The following is a 24481-nucleotide window of genomic DNA, read 5'->3' as shown; positions in this document are numbered from 1 at the left end:
ATCTAGTAAAGTATCGTACAATCTCCATGCTTGGGGGTGAACGTCTATATCTGTCTTTTAAATCAACAATTAAAAAATCATGGTCGGACCAGGTCTTATCTCTAATAATAATATTTTTGATAGAATTCACTAATTCATTCTTCCCCAATACCTTGTCAATTCTGGCCGCAGATCCATGAGGAATAGATCTATGAGTATAATTTTTCTCCTCTGGATGGAAAAGTCGCCAACAATCATATAAGTCATATTTCTTAATTAGTCTAATTAGCAATGCTGCTTGTTTTATTAGGTTCCTATCTATGTCCTGCCCCAAACTCACAAACTTGTCCCAGACAGGGTCTGCCACTCAATTAACATCACCCTCAATCAACAAAATTCCTTTACGAATTGGTTCTATCAATTTCATAACTTTTGCCAATAATCTTGTCGGGGCCGTTTTTGGCAGATAGACATTAACTAGCGTATAACCAACTCAATTTATTTGCCCTATTAAAATAATAAATCTTCCTTCTTGATCTATCTTTTTCTATTGGCACTGAAAATGAACTTCTTTAAAAAAAATTATTGCTACTCCGGCTTTCTTTTTTTTTTTTCATTTGATGTGGAATAAACTATGGGGAATTTACTAAATTTCCTTAGTTGACTATGTTCCTGAACCCAATGCGTCTCCTGTACAAAACCCACCTGTGCTTTTTCTCTCAATAGGGTATTGTACAGGAAACCCCTTTTACCGGGTAAATTAAGACCCTGGGCATTTATCTAAATTACCCTAATCATTACTCTATATCACCCCTACTAAGCACCACAGCCTTGACGTCTTAAAAAAACAACAACAAACAGACATAACAATAAGACAATACATATTTCCTATCACTCATGACTAACATATCTCTTGAAGACTTGCCCTGTCTTCAAGCTCTCATTATCTTCTTAGTACCCACAGAAAGTGGAAATCTCTTTTTAATCTCAATAGAATATTTTGTACCCCGGTAGGGTAAGGGATAAGCAATTATAAATGAACAATGAAACGACAACTTTAATAACCTCTAGACCTATTTCCTCAGCTTATCTTCTGTTTGTAGTGCTTGTCTTCGACTCGCAAGTTTAAATCTAAGAAATGTTGTGTCTATTCCAAAAGTACGCTTAAATTTATTGTGGTAATCCTGCTCGGTACAAGTTTTGTAATGGTAATCTAATCTTTATGTTTAATGACTGTTTAACGAATGCGGGGGAAGATAAGGGGTTAAATTATGAGCTGTGGAATAATCCCATATCACACTCCATTTATGTCTTCAATCATTGCCCTAATGTTCTTAATCATTCAAATTATTATACTTTATACACAATATATTATTTCTGTATATCTTGTAAACCATGTAATTAACTATGAGAAACCCCTTGTGACGAGACCAATCTCGCCACATTGCATTGGAGGAGCCTGGTTGCCCGCCTGCTGCCTTTGGACTATGGACCAGACTTTAAAAGACTTATTTTCCCTGCAGAAAGGCTTATTCGTGCCTTTTCTGCCGGGGTGTTCGGTAGATTTTATCTACCGAACAAACTAACGATTGCACGACCACCTGGGAGCTGGAGTGTGCCGCCAATTGACCACCCTGAAGCTGCGGTTAACCACAGCTTAATTGACGAAGGCAGGGTGGTCTTTGTTCGTCGACCGAACACGTGGCGGCGGCCATTTTACAAGTCCCGTACGGCCAGCGGTGTTCAGCACCTAAACTATGGAACTATAAACGGACACTTATTTGCACGAACACCGCTGAGCCGCCCGTCTCCTGGTTCCTATTCGTAGGGATGTAGCCGAACAGCCGTTCATTCGGTATTTAGTTTCATGTGAATTTGTGGTAACCCAGATAGCTATGCCATGGAGCCTATTCGTGTGTTTAAAGACTTTGGCCCCATGGCGATTAAACTGTATTCGTGTGGTCTGAGTGCCATTCGCCTAATAATGTGCACTCAGACCTGAGCTATCTGGGGATATGTGACATGTCTATGTGTAATGTATAAAAAGTAACTTTATGTATTTTAAAGCATATTACTGTATTTGGGTCCCCACGTGTGTAATGGAGTTTTGCCTTTGTCCTGGGAGATAATTGAATTACTTCTCCAATTATCTCCAGGGCAGAAGGGAGGAAGCCAGGATGCATTGTGGGGATGTTTTGCTTCTGTGAGTCTGTAATGTGATACATGTCTGTCTGTGTTACAGTCTTCCATTTGGTCCCCTAGGGGAGTGTCCACCAGGTGGGAGACCTGCATAAACACAGGGGCAGGTAGCCCTCAATAAACAGACCACTGCTTGACCCTCAACACGGAGCCTTGTCTCGTTCTTGGGGGGATTCACTGTATGCTGATAGGGACTGACTGCCAGGAGTGTAAGCCGCTTGGGAGCTTTTCCTGTTCGTCTGCTAGCAGCTATTCGTGAGGTTCCAGTTCGGGAGTTTGGTGCATTCACTTATATCCAATTTGTGTGTTTTGGTGATTCTACAGTAGCTGTGCCTGTCTTTGAAAAGGGGATTATCGCCTAAACGGATTTTTACCCCTTGTCTGCTGAAACGGTCCGTTACACCCCTAAATGTGCTTTATTTAACTGTGTCATGCTGGTGATTACAAATCTTTTATTACATTATATAAAAATAAATAAATAAAAAGAAAAATATTTGTCTTGGGACTGTCTAATCTTTCCTAGGCTATAATCTACAAGTGACTATGTGGGTATTCCTTTATTAGCATCTAATTTAGTGTTAAATCCTATGTGATTATATTTCATCTAATAAAGATTTCATTTATAAGACATTGTGTTTAAATAAATCTGTCATTGAGTAGTGATATTTCTCATTAGAGATGTCCCGAACAGTTTGCTGGCGAATAGTTCCTGGCGAACATAGCTTGTTCGTGTTCGCCACGGAAAGCGAACATATGCGATGTTCGGTCCGCCCCCTATTCGTCATCATTGAGTAAACTTTGACCCTGTACCTCACAGTCAGCAGACACATTCCAGCCAATCAGCAGCAGACCCTCCCTCCCAGGCCCTCCCACCTCCGGAACAGCATCCATTTTAGATTCATTCGGAAGCTGCATTCTTTTTTTTTTTTGTATTATTTTATTTTTTTTGTATTATTTTTTTAGACAGAAGTGTGTTATATTTGAGCATGCTAGGCTGAACGTGCGTATATCATGGTTAGTTGCATTGAGGGCATGAGTATAAAGCAGTACATTGTTGTGAAAGATGGCTGTCATGTTTAGGGTGTAGCTTGCACGTTATCAACTGTGTATTTATATCAGCAGCTCCACCACTAGTTATAAATCAAGTGTGAGTCGCCCCATGAGATGAGACTAGTGAAAAACATAATACATGAACGGTTAAGGTAAAGGCATGTAAGGAACTATGACAATAAACTCTTTAGGAGGTGAAATAATGACATGTTTAAACGCTTGCTACTTTACGATTAGTTAATGTGCAGAGAGCAGTTCATGTGATCAAAGGCATGGTGTGGAGGATCGGCTATAGTGGGACATGCTTGGCAGGCTGCTGTTTACTGCTTGTGCTCATCCAATCCCTTCTGGGCGCCAGGTGCAGACCCTGGGAGTCCCTGATACCTGGAACAACAAAGGCAAGTCTATGGCTGAGTGCCGGGTTCGCGGCTTGAGGTGGTGGAAGCTTGTTTTGTTGGGTAGTCGGATCTGTCCCGGTGGTGCTTCACGTCCGGTGCGGGATTGTGGTGGCTTAAGGTGGAGGCGAGTGCTTGACGTGGGGCCGGCTCTGCATTTCTGTTTGTGCCTCCGGTCCCGTCTTCGACGCCTTTTGCGTTGGTGGATTTTAATGGGGACTGCTTCGCTTAGCTGTGGTGGAGCTTGTTGGGGCTGTTGTGGAGCTTGTTGGGGCTTCCTGCTTGTTATTTGCTTCCAAAATTGATTAAAGAGTCTGTCCAGCTTAGACTCAATATCCTGCCATGCTTTGCTGGTACCAGGAGGACACGCGGCTGCCGCCATATTGGGAGAGTCGCAGATGAGTATGTCAGCCTGGGCGTCTGTGCTTTGTGCGTCCTTTAGCTCCAGACAGCCTCTCAGGGGTGGACCGGGATAGTCCTCACCGGTCCGAGGGGGGGTAACGGAGCTCCTGCCGGGAAGTAGCTGCTCCTGGGCATCCCAGGATCGGGAGATCGGCCGCCTCTCCGGAGGTAAGTAAGACTCCGTCGAGTTGCTGACCGCTATTAAACATGTCGGGTCGGTCAGGTAGGAGCAACATTGCTGGGTCATCCCCTTCTGGGGTGAAATTCGCTTGTTGATAGCTGCTTAAAGTGAGATATTGAGGGAGCTCACACGAAGTGCGTCTTTTCTCCATGACAGCTAGGCCCCGCCCCCCGGAAGCTGCATTCTTAGTGAGAGGAGGGACAGTGTTGCTGCTGCTGATTTAATAGGGAAATCGATAGCTAGGCTAGTTTATTCGGTGTCCACTACAGTCCTGAAGGACTCATCTGATCTCTGCTATAAGGACAGCACCCCAAAAAGCCCTTTTTAGGGCTAGAACATCAGTCTGCTTTTTTTTTTTTCTCTGTAATCTAATTGCAGTTGCCTGCCTGCCAGCGTGTGTCAGGCTCACAGCGTATACTGTGCCCACTTGCCCAGTGCCACCACTCCTATCTGGTGGCACATTAGATTACACGCGCAGTGCCCCAAATTTGAAGTAGGAGGACCAACCAAGCATCTTTTTCCATCTCCCGGTTCCTAAAATCGATGCCATATACACGTCCCCTGATAGGGGACGTAACAGGTATTAAACTGATAGGAATAGTACTACTTAACACACCTTATAATAACACAGAGAGAGGAGTCTGAAGAAGAGGAGTCAGATGAGGAAGGTGGCTTTGAGAAGGTGGAAGACCAAACACAGCAGGCGTCCCAGGGGGCTTGTTGTCACCTTTCGGGGACCCTTGGTGTTGTACGTGGCTGGGTGGAGGAAGAGACCTTCAATGACATCAGTGAGGAACGGGACATGGCTAGCTTGGTATCCAACCTTGTGCAAATTGGGAGTTTGCGGTTGTGCAAATGGACTGTTTGCGGTTGTTTGCGGTGCGTTAAACGGGGAGTTTGGTCTGTCACTGTGAAGCGGGCGTAACCCTTACACTACCTGATCAATACAACATCATACCTGATGTTTTAAAGCACGTTATTCCAAACAGTTTAGGAATGTTAGGTGATGTATGGCCTTTATGGATTAAAACCAGACTCTGCATCAACTATGTAATTTTCCATGGGAGTTTTGCCATGGATCCCCCTCTGGCATGCCACAGTCCAGGTGTTAGTCCCCTTGAAACAACTTTTCCATCACTATTGTGGCCAGAAAGAGTCCCTGTGGGTTTTAAAATTCGCCTGCCTATTGAAGTCTATGGCAGTTCGCCCGTTCGCGAACATTTGCGGAAGTTCGTGTTCGCCGTTCGCGAACGGAAAATGTTATGTTCACGACATCTCTATTTCTCATCTATTTTAACCATCTGTATTTGTATTGAATTTCTCTTTATACCTTATCTATTTATAACTATATTAATTTAAATTCTTTATAGTGACATTTATGTGTCTCCTTTATTAACTCTCAACCCCTCCTCAAACAATTCTCCCAAACCACCAAACAAGTTTCCTATATTATAACCAATTTTTATTTTTCACCCATTCCGTAGCTTGCTCATGATTATTAAATGTGTACCAATTATTCTCATACATAATTCTCAGGGCCGTTGGAAATCCCCATTTGAATTTTAAGTTTAGCTGTTTTATAATTGGAAAAATAAATGAAAAGGATCTCCTCTTTGCACGTGTATGGTAAGAGACATCTGGCAATATTTTTAAGTCCTTAAATTTATCTGCCAATTAACTCCTTCTCTTAAACTCCTGTATAACTTTTCAATTGAATTTGTAAGAGTGGAAAGCCACGATAACGTCACGTGGTAGATGACCTGGTGTTGTTCTATTATTTGGAAGTCTATGACATCTATCCATTTTCTGTTCATGATTGTCGTTTGGCAATTCTAGGCATTGGAAGAGTTCTTTCAAGAAATTTTTAATTTACTATCTTCGATGTCTTCTGGTATGTTCCGGAATCTTAAGTTTGCTCTCCTTGATCTATCTTCGAAGTCACTTTTTTTTTTCTTGTAACTGCATTATTTTAGATTCCATCCTATTCTGTTTTTCTTGCGTATCCTGAAGTTGATTTCCTCTCTGTTCTTCTGTCTGTTCCATATGTTGAATTCTCTGGTTAAGAGACAGGATATCTGATTTCAGCGCTATAAATGTATTATTTATTTAGTTTTTAAGGTCTTTCAGCACTATATGGAGGCAATCTTTTAGAAAGCTTGGGGAGACAGTGTCACTTTTTGCTGCATGAGGCTGTATATTTTGAGATAATGACAGGGATGTATCTGCACTGTTTTTCTCCATTAATTCGGGGTCTAGTATGGAGAAAAAGGATGAAAGCCGTTTTTCTTGTTTTTGTGCTTTTTTCAAAATGTTTAACACTCTTTCTTGCATTCTTTTAGATGCCATTTTTAATCCCTTTTTCTTCTGTTTTTTTTTTTTTTCCTCTTTTCCTTATAATATATAGGTAGTTATATATAGGTTAGTACAACAAAGTCAATATTGTGGCTGTTTTCTTTGGATTCATTTTGATTTTAGTCTTTTAATTTTAAATGCTTTAATCTATCTTTTTTTTTGTAAACAGAATATATCTGCAGATATTCTTGTTTTTGGGTTCAGGCACGTTTACTTAATATCTTTAAGCATTTGAAGAAAGTCGTTAACTTTTTTCACTTCCACAATTTAACTCAAAAACAAATAATACAATTCATGTGTACCTGATTGTCTGTGCAGTTTTAATCATTCAGCAGGATTCAGTAATCAGTAATGATTCATACCTTACTGATAGCTACCGCTTCAGTGGAATTCCTCCTTTCAACTTTGTATTCCGCTGATCTTCTTTTTAGCTGTTTAAGTATAAAAGTAAATCTTCATAGGCAGCCTCCCCGTCACTTATCTCTTTATCTCTATCTTATCTCCTGAAGCTGTATCAGTCCTGTTCTCTCCTTACTTTAACCTTGAACTCAGCTTCTCAGCATCTCAGCATGCCTCGTGGCCCGCTCTCTCCCTCATTTCTCGGAGTCCCTTATCTTCCGTGTTGAAACGGCGTGTGCGTATAACGTCATCACACCCAAGCTGTTTCCTTTATATTATACTTTTGCATTGATACATTTTATTAATTATTCATTAACATTTCCTTCTCTGCTATTGTTTATTCTTCTAATATCTCATTCTTCATCATTTATTTGCAGGTTTTAAAATTGGTTATATAATTGGTATAGTTTTTTCTAAGAATATGATATGTTTAAGGCCGTAAGGCCTGTATTTGTGGGAGGAGTTAGCGTTCCTATATAACGCTACTCCCCCCTTCCTACCTTGCCGTACGCACGCTGTTCACCCCACCCACCTCTCCCTCTTATACAATTCATTCAGGGGGGCCCTCTTTTTCAGGCCTACCCTCTACGTCGGTTCCGGCACACCACACCGACTTAATTCCAATAACAAGGTACTTCACTATACGATATTAACCGACCACAAGTATGTTTTATATTGAAAAAGTATGAATCTTATGTGTATTGTACATGTATAAATATTGTATTAAGCTGTCGATTATTATGTATTCTATAAATAAATAAATAAAACTGGATTACTGTTTAACACCAAACTGATTCTATAGTATAGTAAACTGGACATTCAAAAATGGAGATTGTTGCTTCATCTCAGGTGTTGTGTACTTTGTGTTGATTACATGTCAGGACGTGCTGATGGAGTGGAAGTGTCACGTATCATTATGCAAACGTCAAAGCAGAAAATGGCACAACCCGGAAGACAGCAGATGATCAGGAAGAGCACCTGGAAATAGGCACAAAATTCAAGTTCCGTGTCCAGATGCTTTATAACACCATGGAGACAGTTATGAACCTGGATGAAGACCGCTGAGGTCTTTTATGTGTATAATAAAGAGTTGACAAAGCCCTAATAACTCTTCCCTACTGGGGAATAACCCACGATAATGATTAGAAAAAGACAGAAAATATGGAACCTAAGGTTCCTAAGTGGAAGAGTTATAAGTGTAAAGGGAGTCCCTACCTTTAATAATCCTAAGGGTATAGGTAAAATAAAAAGACAGGAGGGAAGATTAGGGTAAGGGGACTAGCTGTGTAAAAACACATACAAATCCAAACAACCACTGGACAGAGAGATTCCAAACCTAATATGGTGAGGTCAAACACCTCTAAACTGAAGGGTTGTAAAAATGGGTAGGAGGAAAATTGAGGAGGAGAAGGCTACAACACCTCCTTGGAGGGGAGAAACAAAAATCCCCCAAAACCCAATAATGAGAGAGTAACCTCCTTCAAGTGGAGAAAAGAAAATCCCCAGAACCAATTAACAAAAAAGTAGCCCCCAATCTCTGAAAAAAGAGGGTACTAATGCTGTTACCTCGGCACTGTGAAAAACCCCCAAGTGCCTACCTTATTACCCTACTACCTTCCTGTCTAAGATAGCTTAAAAACGAATTAAATTAAACTAAAATAAAATCCATAAGTGCTACCTAAGTGAACACACAAAAAAAACAAATAGTTAAATAAATGAGAACTCGACGCGCGTTTCAGCGTGCTAACACGCCGTCGTCAGGAGTGATAAACCTCTACCTGTCTTTATGCTCGTTTATAAAGGGATTGTTGCAATCATCTCGAAACACTTTACCGCTGTGTATAGTTCCTGCGTGCGCATCCGATCCGTTGATTGGTCAGAAGGTACCCATGTTGATTGGTCTATATACCACGTGATCGGAGTATTTGACGGGTGCACACGTGGGAGCACATGGGGGAGTGGTCTGGTCATGTCACATAGTGACACGCTTATCCATCACGATAAGACCTCCCACGTACCCTTCCATTAGTGCACACGTGGGGGCAGACGGTCGCATACCGGGGGAGTGGTTTAAATCGCGTCATATAATGACGCCACTGTCAATCATTTTGAGTATTCCCTTTTGCGGCTGGATCTATCATGATCCTCTACCGAGGATTTTTTCAGACAGTAACTCCACCCCCCTTCCTATGCTCGGTCTAATTATTATAATATCAATCTTACTGTATCCCAGGTAATTAGGGTATTATACAGAAGATCATGAAATGTGCCCTTTTTGGTATGACCCAAAGCAGTGTCTGATTATTATTAATCTTACAATTAGGGTATTATACAGAGGATCCTGAAATGTGCACTTTTGGTATGACACAAAGCAGTGTTGGATTGCACTCTAGCAAAAAGAAGGAGAGAGAAAGAGACTTGGTGATGTAGTAGGGTAATAAGGTAGGCACTTGGGGGTTTTTCACAGTGCCGAGGTAACAGCATTAGTACCCTCTTTTTTCAGAGATTGGGGGCTACTTTTTTGTTAATTGGTTCTGGGGATTTTCTTTTCTCCACTTGAAGGAGGTTACTCTCTCATTATTGGGTTTTGGGGGATTTTTGTTTCTCCCCTCCAAGGAGGTGTTGTAGCCTTCTCCTCCTCAATTTTCCTCCTACCCATTTTTACAACCCTTCAGTTTAGAGGTGTTTGACCTCACAATATTAGGTTTGGAATCTCTCTGTCCAGTGGTTGTTTGGATTTGTATGTGTTTTTACACAGCTAGTCCCCTTACCCTAATCTTCCCTCCTGTCTTTTTATTTTACCTATACCCTTAGGATTATTAAAGGTAGGGACTCCCTTTACACTTATAACTCTTCCACTTAGGAACCTTAGGTTCCATATTTTCTGTCTTTTTCTAATCATTATCGTGGGTTATTCTATTTTTTCTCTATACAGGTGTTATGCACCATTTCTAGCCCTATACATCCTTTCAATAGAGAGTCAAGCAATTTGATTTACTAACCCCATTTTCACATCTATGGCGGGATTCCTTACAAATAAAGTAGACCACAAACAATGGTGCTCAGATGCAGAATCCATTTTTTCTACTAACTCTCCGCCCAAAACGCTACCCCCTGTGGATATACAGAGTGGTTTTAACAAACTAACCAAGGTCTTTAAACAGCAAATCAAAACTAGCTGGGAAATTTCGACTCTGGAGACGTATATCGCTAAGAATATTATACCTAGAGGATTGAGGGTTCTTGTCCCACCCTCTAGGCATATTGAAATAGAAGGTTTCAGCCAAGAATGGGAGAACGCAGCAGCCAAATGCTCAAACACCTTTATGTCGATTATATGTAAATATGAGACCTTACACCTAGCTAAAATTCAAAAAAACCTAGATGATGAAATAGAGAACATTCAAAGGTTTAAAGATGAACCCCAGTTCCAAAATCTAGAAATAAAGCTGAAGTCTAACTTGGATAAGTTCTCGTATCAAATTAAAATTAAAAAACATAATAAATTTGTAAGAGATACCTCAGATTTTGAAACGGGGAAAGTTTACCGTCAGACGAAAAGGAGAACTAGAATTGACTCAGATCATTTCAGTACATCGGAATATGAGTCAACAGATAATGAAGGGGACGGTGTAACTAGTAGTTCTCTACCAGCGGCACCAAAAAGCATATTAAGAAAAGGGGTTGATTTTTTAGGGCTGAGACAGGCGGACGAAGTCCAACGCCCGCGAACGAGACAATCACAGAGAGGCAGGGGCCAGAGACAATACCGACGTTAGTGGGTGGCGACTTAAGAGTTATAAACCTATCTTCACTTAGCCTAACTGACATACAAACCAAAACACTTTCTAAAGGTTTGTCCTTTGTACCGACCCCTCTCTTTAATAAGTTCATGTGGACGAAGGACTTGCACCTGTTTGCCCGCAAGCTAGCTCTACACAAGTACCACACACATAAAAAAGAAGTGCAAGCACAAAACTTAGGACTTACAATCACAGACATGGACTGCTTGGACACTTTGATTGAATTACTTGATTCTAATGACCCTGTAAATAATGTCCCAAACACGCATCTCGCACCCAAGAGCCGATTTACTCCCCATCTGAAAGACTATAAGAATATTGAGGTCTTTTTGGAGATGGTGTGTAGAGATATTGAAAAAGTGGATTTGGGAGATCAGAACCTTAAAATATGTGGTAACCTCACTAGAGAGGAAAAATTGGCATGCAAACAACTGACTGAGAATGTTGATGTGGTAATAAAACCATCCGATAAGGGTGGGAATATAGTGCTCATGGATCGGTCTAACCATATTCAAATGGCACAGTGCCTATTGGGCGATAGGGAAACCTATCAGGTACTTAGTCACGATCCTACCCCACAATACTCTATCGAGATTAAAACCTTGCTGAACCAGGCCCTAGTAGACAAACTAATTACCAAGAATGAATTTGATTTTATGTTTGTTAAACAGCCAGTGCTCTCCACGTTCTATAGCCTGCCTAAAGTTCACAAGTCTCTAGTTAATCCATCAGGTAGACCAATCGTCTCAGGATGTGGCAACCTGACCCAAAACTTGAGTATATACTTAGACAAAATTTTGTCCCCTATAGTGTCAAGATTACCCTCTCACATAAGGGATACCAAGCAAATGCTAAATTTCTTGAAGGACATATCCATACCAGAACAAGCAGTGTTATGTAATCTGGACGTGGAATCGCTGTATAGCTCTATACCGCACCAGAAGGGCATTGATAATATCAAAGCAATTTTACAACAAGAACTTCAGTCCTCAAACCTTTATGTCAATTTTGTCTCGGATGTACTCAGAATGGTACTGACTAAAAATGTCTTTCTGTTTAATGGCACCATTTACCAACAAATTAAAGGGACAGCCATGGGGACTTCGTGTGCCCCATCCTACGCTAACCTTTACTTGGGAACTTGGGAGAATCAAACCCTTAAGGTGCCACTCTTAAGGAGGTATTCAGAGTCAGTAGCATTCTGGAAAAGGTACATCGACGACGTCCTAATTGTGTGGACGGGGTCTATTAAGGATTTTGAGGATTTTGTCAAAATCCTGAACACAAACGATTACGACCTAAGATTTACCAGCGAGATAGGTGGTAACCAAATCAACTTCCTAGATATTACTATCACGATTAAGGAAGGGGGACGGGTACAAACAACTTTGTTCAAAAAACAAACTGCTACAAACAGTCTCCTTAACTGGACTAGTTACCACCCAAAACCACTCAAGGCTGGCATCCCAATCGGCCAGTACCTCCGATTGAGACGTAACTGCTCATCCACGGAAGACTTTAAGATCAAAGCTTGGGAATTAAGGCAAGCTTTTAAGAACAAGGGGTACCCAAATAGGGTCCTACGTAGAGCTTATGCTAGAGCCATCAAGACTGACAGGGATACACTTCTTATTGATGAGAAGGTGCAACCAGTAGAAGACAAGAAACTGATTAGATGTATCGCCACATTTGACGCTGGGTGGGATTACATGATGGATACACTCAAGCGCTATTGGCCGATCCTTAAATCCGACCCACACCTGAAGCATGTAATTACCCCCTTCCCATCAGTTACAGCGAGGAGGGGGAGAAACTTCAGAGACACCCTGGTACAGAGTCATCTGGCACCCAGAAAAAGGGGCCGTTACAACTATCTATCGAAAGGGTTGTATAAATGTGGGCACTGCAGTGCATGTGAATTCATGGAAAGGAATTCCAAAGAATTCAGTGACAGCAATAATACAGAGGTGTTCCCCGTTCGGTCCTTTTTCAACTGCAGAACAGAAGGGGTGATTTATCTACTCATCTGTTCATGCGGCATTAAGTATGTGGGCAAAACATTTAGACCCTTTAAACTACGGATCAGGGAACACGTTAATTCAGTTAGGAGACCCTTAGAAACTCCTATATCCCGTCACCTAAGAACACATCACTCAAATTCCTCTAAAAAACTGAGGTTTATGGGAATTGAGCACATTCCTCAGACTCAAAGAAAAGGTGATTGGGACACAAAATTGCGACAACGTGAGTCCTACTGGATCTACAGACTAAAGACTCTCTCTCCCGCAGGATTGAATGAGGGGTTTTCATTCACTGCTTTTCTGTGATTACTCTCTTTTTTAGATGTAATATATAATTAGGGACACCCCTTACAAGTCCTTTGTACATAGTAGGTTGAACACTTGTATATAGTCACTGTTATTTAAATGCATATCACTGTGGACTGTGGTGTGGGATTGTGTATGGGGAACCAGCTAATCTGACAGCCTCAGGATTTTATAGGGTTGTTACCCATCAGCCTGTAAGGCAAAGAGACTGATAAACTGAGCCCTTACTATTAAATATCTCCATCACCAAGTCTCTTTCTCTCTCCTTCTTTATGCTAGAGTGCAATCCAACACTGCTTTGTGTCATACCAAAAGTGCACATTTCAGGATCCTCTGTATAATACCCTAATTGTAAGATTAATAATAATCAGACACTGCTTTGGGTCATACCAAAAAGGGCACATTTCATGATCTTCTGTATAATACCCTAATTACCTGGGATACAGTAAGATTGATATTATAATAATTAGACCGAGCATAGGAAGGGGGGTGGAGTTACTGTCTGAAAAAATCCTCGGTAGAGGATCATGATAGATCCAGCCGCAAAAGGGAATACTCAAAATGATTGACAGTGGCGTCATTATATGACGCGATTTAAACCACTCCCCCGGTATGCGACCGTCTGCCCCCACGTGTGCACTAATGGGAGGGTACGTGGGAGGTCTTATCGTGATGGATAAGCGTGTCACTATGTGACATGACCAGACCACTCCCCCATGTGCTCCCACGTGTGCACCCGTCAAATACTCCGATCACGTGGTATATAGACCAATCAACATGGGTACCTTCTGACCAATCAACGGATCGGATGCGCACGCAGGAACTATACACAGCGGTAAAGTGTTTCGAGATGATTGCAACAATCCCTATATAAACGAGCATAAAGACAGGTAGAGGTTTATCACTCCTGACGACGGCGTGTTAGCACGCTGAAACGCGCGTCGAGTTCTCATTTATTTAACTATTTGTTTTTTTTGTGTGTTCACTTAGGTAGCACTTATGGATTTTATTTTAGTTTAATTTAATTCGTTTTTAAGCTATCTTAGACAGGAAGGTAGTAGGGTAATAAGGTAGGCACTTGGGGGTTTTTCACAGTGCCGAGGTAACAGCATTAGTACCCTCTTTTTTCAGAGATTGGGGGCTACTTTTTTGTTAATTGGTTCTGGGGATTTTCTTTTCTCCACTTGAAGGAGGTTACTCTCTCATTATTGGGTTTTGGGGGATTTTTGTTTCTCCCCTCCAAGGAGGTGTTGTAGCCTTCTCCTCCTCAATTTTCCTCCTACCCATTTTTACAACCCTTCAGTTTAGAGGTGTTTGACCTCACCATATTAGGTTTGGAATCTCTCTGTCCAGTGGTTGTTTGGATTTGTATGTGTTTTTACACAGCTAGTCCCCTTACCCTAATCTTCCCTCCTGTCTTTTTATTTTACCTATACCCTTAGGATTATTAAAGGTAGGGACTCCCTTTTATGTGTATAGTTTGTGCTCTATCCTTTTCATGCACTATTTTAATTTTTATTATTAAAATGTATTTAGTTCATTCCTGATTTAAGTCCTTGCATTACTCCTACTGGAGAGGTGGACAAGGAGATGGGGAAGCAGAAGGAACAATTATACCATATAATGCCATTATAGCCAGAGCATTCTATGGGTGGCCTCATCAAAGTTAAATCCAGAGGGCACTATTCTATACTAATTCCTCTTGACCTCTCTGCTGCCTTTGACACTGTTGACCATGTTCTCCTTCTCCAAACTCTTCAATCTCTAGGTCTTTGTGACACTGTCCTCTCTTGGTTTTCCTCCTATGTCGCCCAACGCTCATTCAGTGTCTCCTTTTCTAATGATACCTCCTCCCTTCATCCTGTCTCTGCTGGAGTCCCCCAAGGCTCTGTACTTGGTCGCATTATATTTTCTCTTTATACTGCCTCTCTTGGCAAACTTATTGCCTCATTTAGATTTCAATACCACCTGCACGCTGATGACACCCAGATATATCTCTCCTCCCCACAACTCAATCTCTCTAAATTGAACTTCTTGTCTTTCCTCCTACGGATAATAATACTCCTCTCTCGCTCTCCCTTCAAGTTGGTGGTACTCACATCAGCCCATCTTTGCAAGCACTCTGTCTTGGCTTTATATTTGATTCTGGCCTCACCTTTGAGCCTCATATTCAGTCTGTTACCAAATCCTGTAGATTCCACCTTAAAAACATAGCCCGCCTGACCGCCATGCCGAACAGTCGCACGGGGTGAGAGCTCCTGGCGGGCAAGTGAAACAGTGGACAAAAACGGAGGCTATACAGCCCAAAGACGTCCCGAAGTGTGCTACCCACTCCGGGGGTACACTGAGGTCCCGGGGGATACCCTTTGGGAGCCTGTCGGGGCATTCTGAGCGGGGAGAATAATCTGAGGCCTACAGGAGCGGGAGCCGGAGAGAGGCGGCCGCTCTCTCCGAAACCGCACACTCCAGCAACCACAGCTAACCTCCTAACCCCCCCCCCTTTGGACCGGTGGGGGTCATCCCGGTCCCCGTGAGACAAGCGGATAAACGCAGATAGCAATCGAGCTGTACTTTACACACATAAACGGACGAAAGGCTGTCGGAGCGCATCCAAGATTGCCGCCCGCCAGCAGCCACAGAGAGGGACCACGAACAGCAGACAGAAGCCTACCTCCATAGAGACCCTTGATCGTCTCTGCTCGGCCTTCCATGAGTTGCTATGCAAGCGGGGCATGACCTGCCATCAAGCGGCCCGGAAAGTGGCCTCGTGGATCCGCCCGACGACCCGCCGAGGCTACTACAGTGTCCCACAGCAGATATTTCAGGCGGGCGTCCGACAGAACGAACGCAGGCAAACACACAGGCGGGAAACAGACCGCGCAAAACCGGGCACAGGTACCTTCACAAGAGGTGACCAAACTAACGGACAATCCCAGGGCCCCAGCAGTATATTAAAACGCAGCACCTCAAACACGGGTCCACTATGGAGACTCCAGAGCAGGAGCGCACAGATGGCACTACCCAGCGGCAGTCAGACACTGATGGCGGACAAGCGCATCCAAAGCCCTGCAGGACCACCAGCCCACCACCAGACAAGCCAAGCGGCACCCAAGACCGCCACGGTCATGTCGGATGACCACCCCAGAAAAGCACCTCCAACGTCCAGACAGGGCGTCGGTTGACCTATACAAACAGAGACTCACAGAGACTGTAAGGCTACACCGAGCTGAGACTTTGGCTGACAGTGCTAAGTTATCCTGAGCAAGGTCACAGTGCCTTATCCCACCCAGAACTTGCAGCTATGTAAAAGCGTGGCCGCAGCCAGTTAATTTTGAATCAGTTCAATTTGCATGCACTATTGTTCTCCGGTGTCGCCACATAGTCCTGTGTTTTTCTGTCTTTGTTTTATTTTTAAGTTTTGCAACCTTTTATGGCGCACTCTCTCCTCCTGCAATAACTACCAAATACATGTCTGCCAATACTTTCTAGAGTTAACCCGAATGCCCAGCGATATCACTCATATAGCATAACACAAGCAATTTGTATAGCTGCAGTCAAGTATATGCTTGTTTTGTCTGTGTGTTTCCTTCACTGCTTAATGATTTTTCCACTACGCAACAACGGCACCCATCTTCACAACTAGCCCATCTCGCTTCATAGTCAAGCAACCTATTCTCTTTTTGCCGCCTCATAGCTGAGACAGCGTACATCCACATACCTGATGGGGCGCATTTGTCTACCGACACAAGCCTGCAACCCTATCATGTCTCACCGCCTTAGTCATAACTATTTAGAGGGTTTCACGTTTCAAACTACATGTTGACCACGCTTTATGTTCCTATGAAACTGCTTACATCTTGTTATTTCCATGTTCTCAAACGTACCGACCATAGTGACTTAATCCTATATATATAAAACTGTGCACTGTTTATTATGCCACATTATTGTCACCGCATGTTTCTCATATGTTTGCACTAGCTGTTGTGGCAGTGCAAAGCTGAATGTTAATTATATGCACAAATAAAATAAAGAATTAAAAAAAAAAAAAAAAACATAGCCCGCATCCACCCCTTTCTTACTTAAGATGCCACTAAGGAGCTTGTCTATGCTCTAGTAATCTCTTGCATGGATAATTGTAACTCTCTCCTAATTGGTCTTCCCAGAAGTTGTATTGCCACCCTACAGTCTGTAATGAATGTTGCAGCTAGACTGATTTTCCTCTCATGTTGCTCCTTTCACACCTCTCCCCTCTGTCACTCCTTACATTGGCTTCCTGTAGTCTATAGTAGTTAATTCAGGGTACTAATCTACACCTATAAAGCATTGACCAATTCTAGAACCTCCTATATCTCTTCACTTATCCATAGGTATGCCCCTTCTCGGTCTCTCCACTCTGCCCATCCTGTCCACTGCTCGCACCCATACGGCCAACTCACGCTTGCACAACTTCTGGCGGTTGGCTCCTTTCCTTCAATCATTTAAAAAGTGCCTCAAAACCAATCTCTTTAGGAATGCTTATGGCCTCCCAGGGTAACCTCTACCTCATATACCTGTCCCTTGCTCTCTCCTAAATGGCAGCACTCTGTTCTCTCCTCCAGCTCTGCTTCACTCCCCCTTTTTTGATTGCTACCTCTGGTCCTGTTGTGTTTTACGCCCCACCTCCTATAGACTGTAACCAGGGCAAATGTGTGTGTGTTTCTAAAACTGTGTGTGACAGTGTGTGTGCCTGTCAGCATGTATATGTGTGTATGTGTCTGATAATGTGTGCTACTGGCAGTGTGTGTTCCTGCATGAATATAAGTGTATGTGACTGACAGTGTATGTTACTGGCAATGTGTATGTCTATCAGCTTGTATATGTGTGTAAGTGTCTAACAGAGCATTCTGGGGTCTGTGTGAGTGTGTATATATGTCTGACATTGTGTGTCTGAGAATGTGTGTCTATGTCGGGCGACAGTGAATATCTTTGTGTTTTTGTCTTTCTGCCAATTGTATCAGTAAGTGTGTTTGGGATATCTGTGGATATGTGCATGTGTCAGTGTATATGTGTATTTATGTGCATGTATCAGTGTATATGTGTGTGCATGCATTAGTATGTGTGTGTCCAAAGACGCAGCATGTTTGCAATGATGGTGATATGGTATGGGCAACATCATAGCAATGTGACAACATATATAATGACATAATCATACAATATGTATACATTAATTTACAACACTGTCGTCTTTCATGTTTCCTAATATCAGGATGCTGAAATCTTCAAATACAAAGGAAGGCATGTCAGGTAATTGAAAGTAAGGAAACAAAGCAGAATATTGATCAAGGAAAAGTAGAGTATAGTTTTGCTCAATCCACATCACCTAGATGGTATGTTCCCCCCCCCCAAGGGCAAATGTAAATGGTTTCCAGCAGAGAAGATCAGGGGTAAGTCGAGAAAATGTTTAAAAATAAACAACTACTTTATTTGATTAAAGTCATTGTTTATTTTACTTTTCTCCTTGGTGGGGAGCATACCACATAAGTGCTGTGGATTGAGCAAAACCATATTTTTGCTCTGCCTCTGTAAGTACACCATTATCTTGTTTATTATCTTATGGTTTTTAGTAGTGTACACTATATTTTTATTTTTATCTGCATAAAACCATCATGCAATTTGATTTAAAAAGTTCATAAAGTCTTCCGCTGGGACATATATCATCTTGAGCTAACCTGCCTACCTGAGGTCACCTCGCACCTTAGCACCCTATTGAAGAAGAGACCAGACATCTTTAGGTGAGGATCATACCGCCCAGATGCTACATGGTAAGTGCACTTCTTCTTACTCTGAACTATTTTATACAGAATATACTACACTATATTTTGTTGTATTATTTCTCTTTTATTTATCCAACTACCACTGAGACTATTTCTACCTCTGAGATCATCAAGACACTACCCCCTTCTTCTACCATACTCATTTTCTTTTTGACTGTAACATAGAGATTCTGGTTTGGGTGTTTGAGTTGCCTTCAATTGTATGCACTAGAAACCTATATTATAAATATCTACCAGCTGTTGACTGATATTTAGTAACCACTTTGAAAACAAAAATCACCTATGCTTATGTATTGGAGATATTCACAGTACTTATTTGTAGAAGCATTTCAACTTTCTATTTCTCTTAGTATTGACCCTATATTGTTATTTTGATTCTTTTGCTTTTACCTGGCCCTCAGAGTTTGAATTTGGACTCTGGCTTTAAATAAACTGTTATCTTGTAAATTAGTACTGAACTTGTTGGATATATTTAACCCCTTAAGGACCAAACTTCTGGAATAAAAGGGAATCGTGACATGTCACACATGTCATGTGTCCTTAAGGGTTTAAAGGAACAATGTGAGCACCATGACCACTGCAGCATGCTGTAGTAGTAACAGTGCCAGGTGCCCTCTCTTGCTAGTGGTCAAACTGTTTTAGAATGGTTTGAATTATTACCAGGGGTCCACTAGGTGCAGCTTCCTGCCCAAACTACTACTACAGTAACCCAGAATCTGTGTCTGAGCTAAGCCCTGTGGTTCAGGGTTTAGCTCATTTACTCATTGATCGAATGATTCTCTCATCAATGAGCTCACTCTGCTCTATTTGGCTTAGCTCAGGAAATTTAATGGAAGTTCTGAGGAGCAGAACAGAGGTAGTGAAGGGAACTGCACCTAAGAAACTCCAAAAGAGAAGTCAAACCACACTGCTCTCTCCTGGTGCTCTTCCTACCTCTCAAAATGCTCTTTCTCCCCAACCCCTCTCTGTTGGTGTTCCCCAAGGAAGTTCAATCTACACTGCCTCCCTTGGTAAAATGATCAGCTGCTTTGGCTTTCAAAATCATTTCTATGCAGATATCTCACCGTCCCTCTTAACTCGTCTCTCTGACTGCCCTCTGCTATTTCCAATTGGATGGCTGCTCACTTTCTTAAACAATCCGGTATCAGTCTCCCTCCAAGTCAACAGTGCTACCATCAGCTGTAGCTCGCAGGCTCACTGCCTAAGTGTTCCCTTTGATTCTGACTTCTCCTTTGCACCTCAAGTCCAGTCGATCACCAAATCCTGCCTCTTCCATCTCAAAAACATAGTGCATATCTGCTCCTATTTACTGCTGAATGTGGCTATGGTTCTGGTCTATGCCACTATTCTCTCTCGCCTTGACTACTGCAATCCGCTTCTCAGTGGTCTAACATGTTTCCAACTTGCCTGATTACAGTCTATTATAAATGCAGCTACAAGGCTCATATTGCTGCCTGCCCACACCTCCCACTCCTCCCTCCTCTGTCAGTCCCTACACTGACTTCCCATTAGATATAGGACTCAATTTAAAATTAAATTTAACATTTTGGTTACAAATCTCTACACAAAGCAGCTCCAACCTACCTATCCTCCTTAATACACAAGGGTGTCCCATCTACACTCTGCTGAAGACCTATGATTATCCTCTGCTCGTACTCCCACCTTTGATGCTTGCATTAAAGACTTCTCTATGGCTGCATAGTTCCTCCTGTTTATCTGTACACAGGAAGTCACATATATTGAATTGTGTCAATTTAAGGAATAATACAAATTCTGATGCATATAAATGTCATTTTTGGACCTGATTATCCAAACTGCAATCACTTCTTTATGTATTTATTTTTAAAATTAAGACAGAAGAACAACTACAATAACTACAATGTGTGGCACAAAAGATGAACAAACACATATTATATAAAAGAGGAGAGGCACCTGGGATATATCCTGTCTTTAATGCCATGGGCATAAGACCTGTCCTGATATGGCACAACATGTTTATATCTTCATAGACATCAGACAATTTCATCTGCAAATCATATTACTCATAAAATTATTATTTTATCAGTAGAAGACCAGACAACACACACAGCATAAATATTTTATAAAATTGCCTCAAATGTCTAAATTAATTTACTACTTACCTGAGTATAGCTATAAATTCCAGTAAGTAGTGCCATGATATAACTTGAAGATGAAAAAAGATGCCCAATGAAGCCAGCTAGGATTCCTTTATTTCCACATTTGTAATTTGGAACATATTCCTGCTTCCCCGAAAGTATTGTGAGTGTACTCTCCAGCACTTTACTTTCACATGCACATGACTCATACATCTCTAACCCCAAGGTGATATTTGGGAGTAGGGCATTATTGCTGTTGATTTCATTTATAGCAAAAACAATGGCTAATATATCTTGGTAGTATTTTAAAGTTATCCTGTTAGATAAACAACAAAATAAATCTGTCTTATTTACAAAAAATGTATATCTAGTCACATGAATATCACAGTACAATAATAGCAATTGTATACAAAATGTCTTTGTGCAATGTGATAATTTGGAATGCTGATATAAACAAATTAAATTGAGGCCAATGTACGTAAAGAGTACCTAGTAAAATAGCTTATGTGCAATATTGTTTCATATGTTTTTTATGTATCATACCCGTTCTTCCCACCCACTTTTTATTTTCTGTAAACGCTACCAAGTGCAAAAATACCAATAAAATACCAATGTTAAAAAAATAGGAAATATGCAACAGAGCTCTTATGATAGTAATATAAACATGGCATATCAAAATGCACTGGTGCATGATGAAACAATTTACAAAGAGGCCATCAACCCTTATTAGCCAAGTTACGTTAAATTCAGTAGTTCAGAGAACAGAATGATAGAAACCCTAATAAATAAGTAACACATAACCTGTAGCCTCCTGGTGGTGCAGAGGGAACTTGCTAGCATTTTGGTTTTGGACTATATCCTTCAGATATGTTCTCTCTGTAATGGCACAAGAGAGCAAAAATTATTTTGAGACCTGAGCGGGGATTTATCGAAGGGCAAGCTACTTTCTCTAAGCTTTTATCCGTTCTCAGAATTCTCATATTCTTTGTTTTTGCTTCAATGTATTAATTTGGTCCTCCCCAAGCTAAAAGGGTAGTCAAGATGTGGACCCCATACTCACTGTGCACAGAGAGGTATCAGCTATACCTCACTAACGAGGCCCAAGGAAGGCCGAAACGATCATTTGAGGTTGCTTTATCTCTCGTGCAAAAGGAACTTGCTGGCATTTCAGTTCTGGACTACTCTCACTGTAAGTGAGCAAAACTCATTTTGAGACCTGAGTGGGGATTTATCTAAAGGCAAGCTTCTGAGTCTCTCTCTCTTTTGTCCGTTCTCAGAGTTCTCATATTCTTTGTTTTTGCTTCCTTAAATGATAACCAGAAAAGTGTGTGGTACACGTTGTATGGAATGCTAAAACATCATTGTGACAGACCCCTTTTGGGAGTAACAGATACCATCTCGGAGAATTGCCTGTTTGTACCTGGATTATCGTGAACTGCTCTGGATCTGTTCGGTATACGCAGCCACGTGGGGAGAACAATGGGTCGCGGCCATTTTGACGGCACAAACTAATGACCGAACCCTCACAAACTATTCACACGACGAATCCCCACCTTACCGGTAACTGACACTCATGCTGTTCGACAGATCCAGAGTACCGAACTAGAGACACTATATCCACGAGAGAGTTTTCGTTTATGTTATGTGGTTCCAGAGTAAATGGTGCAAACGTGTATCTAGGGAACGGCCCAACCGATTTAGGGGATTTTCACGTATATTGTTCCCCTAGAGCTCCGTTCTCTGATACACGTAGTACATTGTATTTCCGTTGCATTTTGTGTGTGTTATTAAACTTATAAATAACTGTTAAATATTCTGCACGGTACAGTGGGAGGGATTCCCACTGTAAATGTATTATCTCCTCCGGATACGGGGAGGAGTTGTTGTACGGCATAAAAGCCCGAGTTGCAGAATAAAGATTATTCCTACTTTTGACCCTCAACACAGAGTCTCGTCTCGTGCTTGGGGGGGGATATTTATAATGCTGATTCGTATTCTCTCGGAACGTGTTTCGTTATAACTGACTTCATCCCGGGGGAAAGGACACCTTCTCAGCGGCGTAAACCCCTACTACACCGGGGTGCCGCTACAATCATAGTAACCCGAGTAGCGCAAGAAAGATTCCACTCAGTGATCTCCAGGCCTGTGGACAGTGATTATAAAAAAATAGGTTGTTATTCAATAATTGTTGTTGTAAATACCAATTTGTGTGTTGAAATATGTTTTGAAGCTTTAATTTGAAAGGATAGTCAAGCAAATTAATATAAGATTGCCAAAAATTAAAAAAAAAAAAATTGTTTGGTTAGTTTATCTTTGTCATTACAGGTTTTTCAAGCATAATATAATTAAAAGAACACTATAGTCACCTAAATTACTTTAGCTAAATAAAGCAGTTTTAATGTATAGATCATTCCCCTGCAATTTCATTGCTCAATTCACTGTCATTTAGGAGTTAAATCACTTTGTTTCTGTTTATGCAGCCCTAACCACACCTCCCCTGAGCCTCCCAGAGCCTGCATGAAAAAAAAACAACTGGTTTCACTTTCAAACAGATGTAATTTACCTTAAATAATTGTATCTCAATCTCTAAATTGAACTTTAATCACATACAGGAGGCTCTTGCAGGGTCTAGCAAGCTATTAACATAGCAGGGGATTAGAAAATCCTAATTAAACAGAACTTGCAATAAAGAAAGCCTAAATAGGGCTCTCTTTACAGGAAGTGTTTATGGAAGGTTGTGCAAGTCACATGCAGGGAGGTGTGACTAGGGTTCATAAACAAAGGGATTTAACTCCTAAATGGCAGAGGATTGAGCAGTGAGGCTGCAGGGGCATGTTCTATACACCAAAACTGCTTCATTAAGCTAAAGTTGTTCAGGTGACTATAGTGTCCCTTTAAATAAAAAGAGCAAGATTCAGACCATCACATTGAATCCAATTTTGAAAGATATATTTCCTGGCTTCCTTTGAAGTATGTAGATATCCCAATATCACCAACTCAAGTAAGATAGAGAAAGACATGTGCAAAGAACTGGTAGTATACACCACACCATCACTCAGGAGGCAGGGGGAGTATGGTGACATCATTAGAAGGACCCCAGTCAGCCTGACGCATGCAGAGGATGCTTTGTCTCTTCATGAGCTGGTGTGAGATATCAAAGATCTCCCTCACTGGATCATTGCACAGGCTTTTGGTCTGCATCACCATTGGGTCCAGACGTCGCATATCGCTTTCATGAGCCCCAACACTATCATTGACAGTATGATATTGTTGTTGTGGTAGCCCATTTCAATGCTCTGACACTATCAGAGTGCAGGAATGTGCAAAAATAATATACAAGGCCTGCACCCAGTGAAGGTGCAGATCAGTAGAGCTGACTCCTGGACCATAAGGAATCTAATCTGGTCAGCTATTATTCCCAGATTGGCTATTTTGCATTTATTTTTACCCTATCAGTTCTCCAC

The sequence above is a fragment of the Pelobates fuscus genome, chromosome 11 (assembly GCF_036172605.1).
Source record: "Pelobates fuscus isolate aPelFus1 chromosome 11, aPelFus1.pri, whole genome shotgun sequence".
Classification (NCBI taxonomy): Eukaryota; Metazoa; Chordata; class Amphibia; order Anura; family Pelobatidae; genus Pelobates; species Pelobates fuscus.
The sequence above is the reverse complement of the archived record's forward strand: the minus strand, read 5'-3'. Positions refer to the sequence as shown.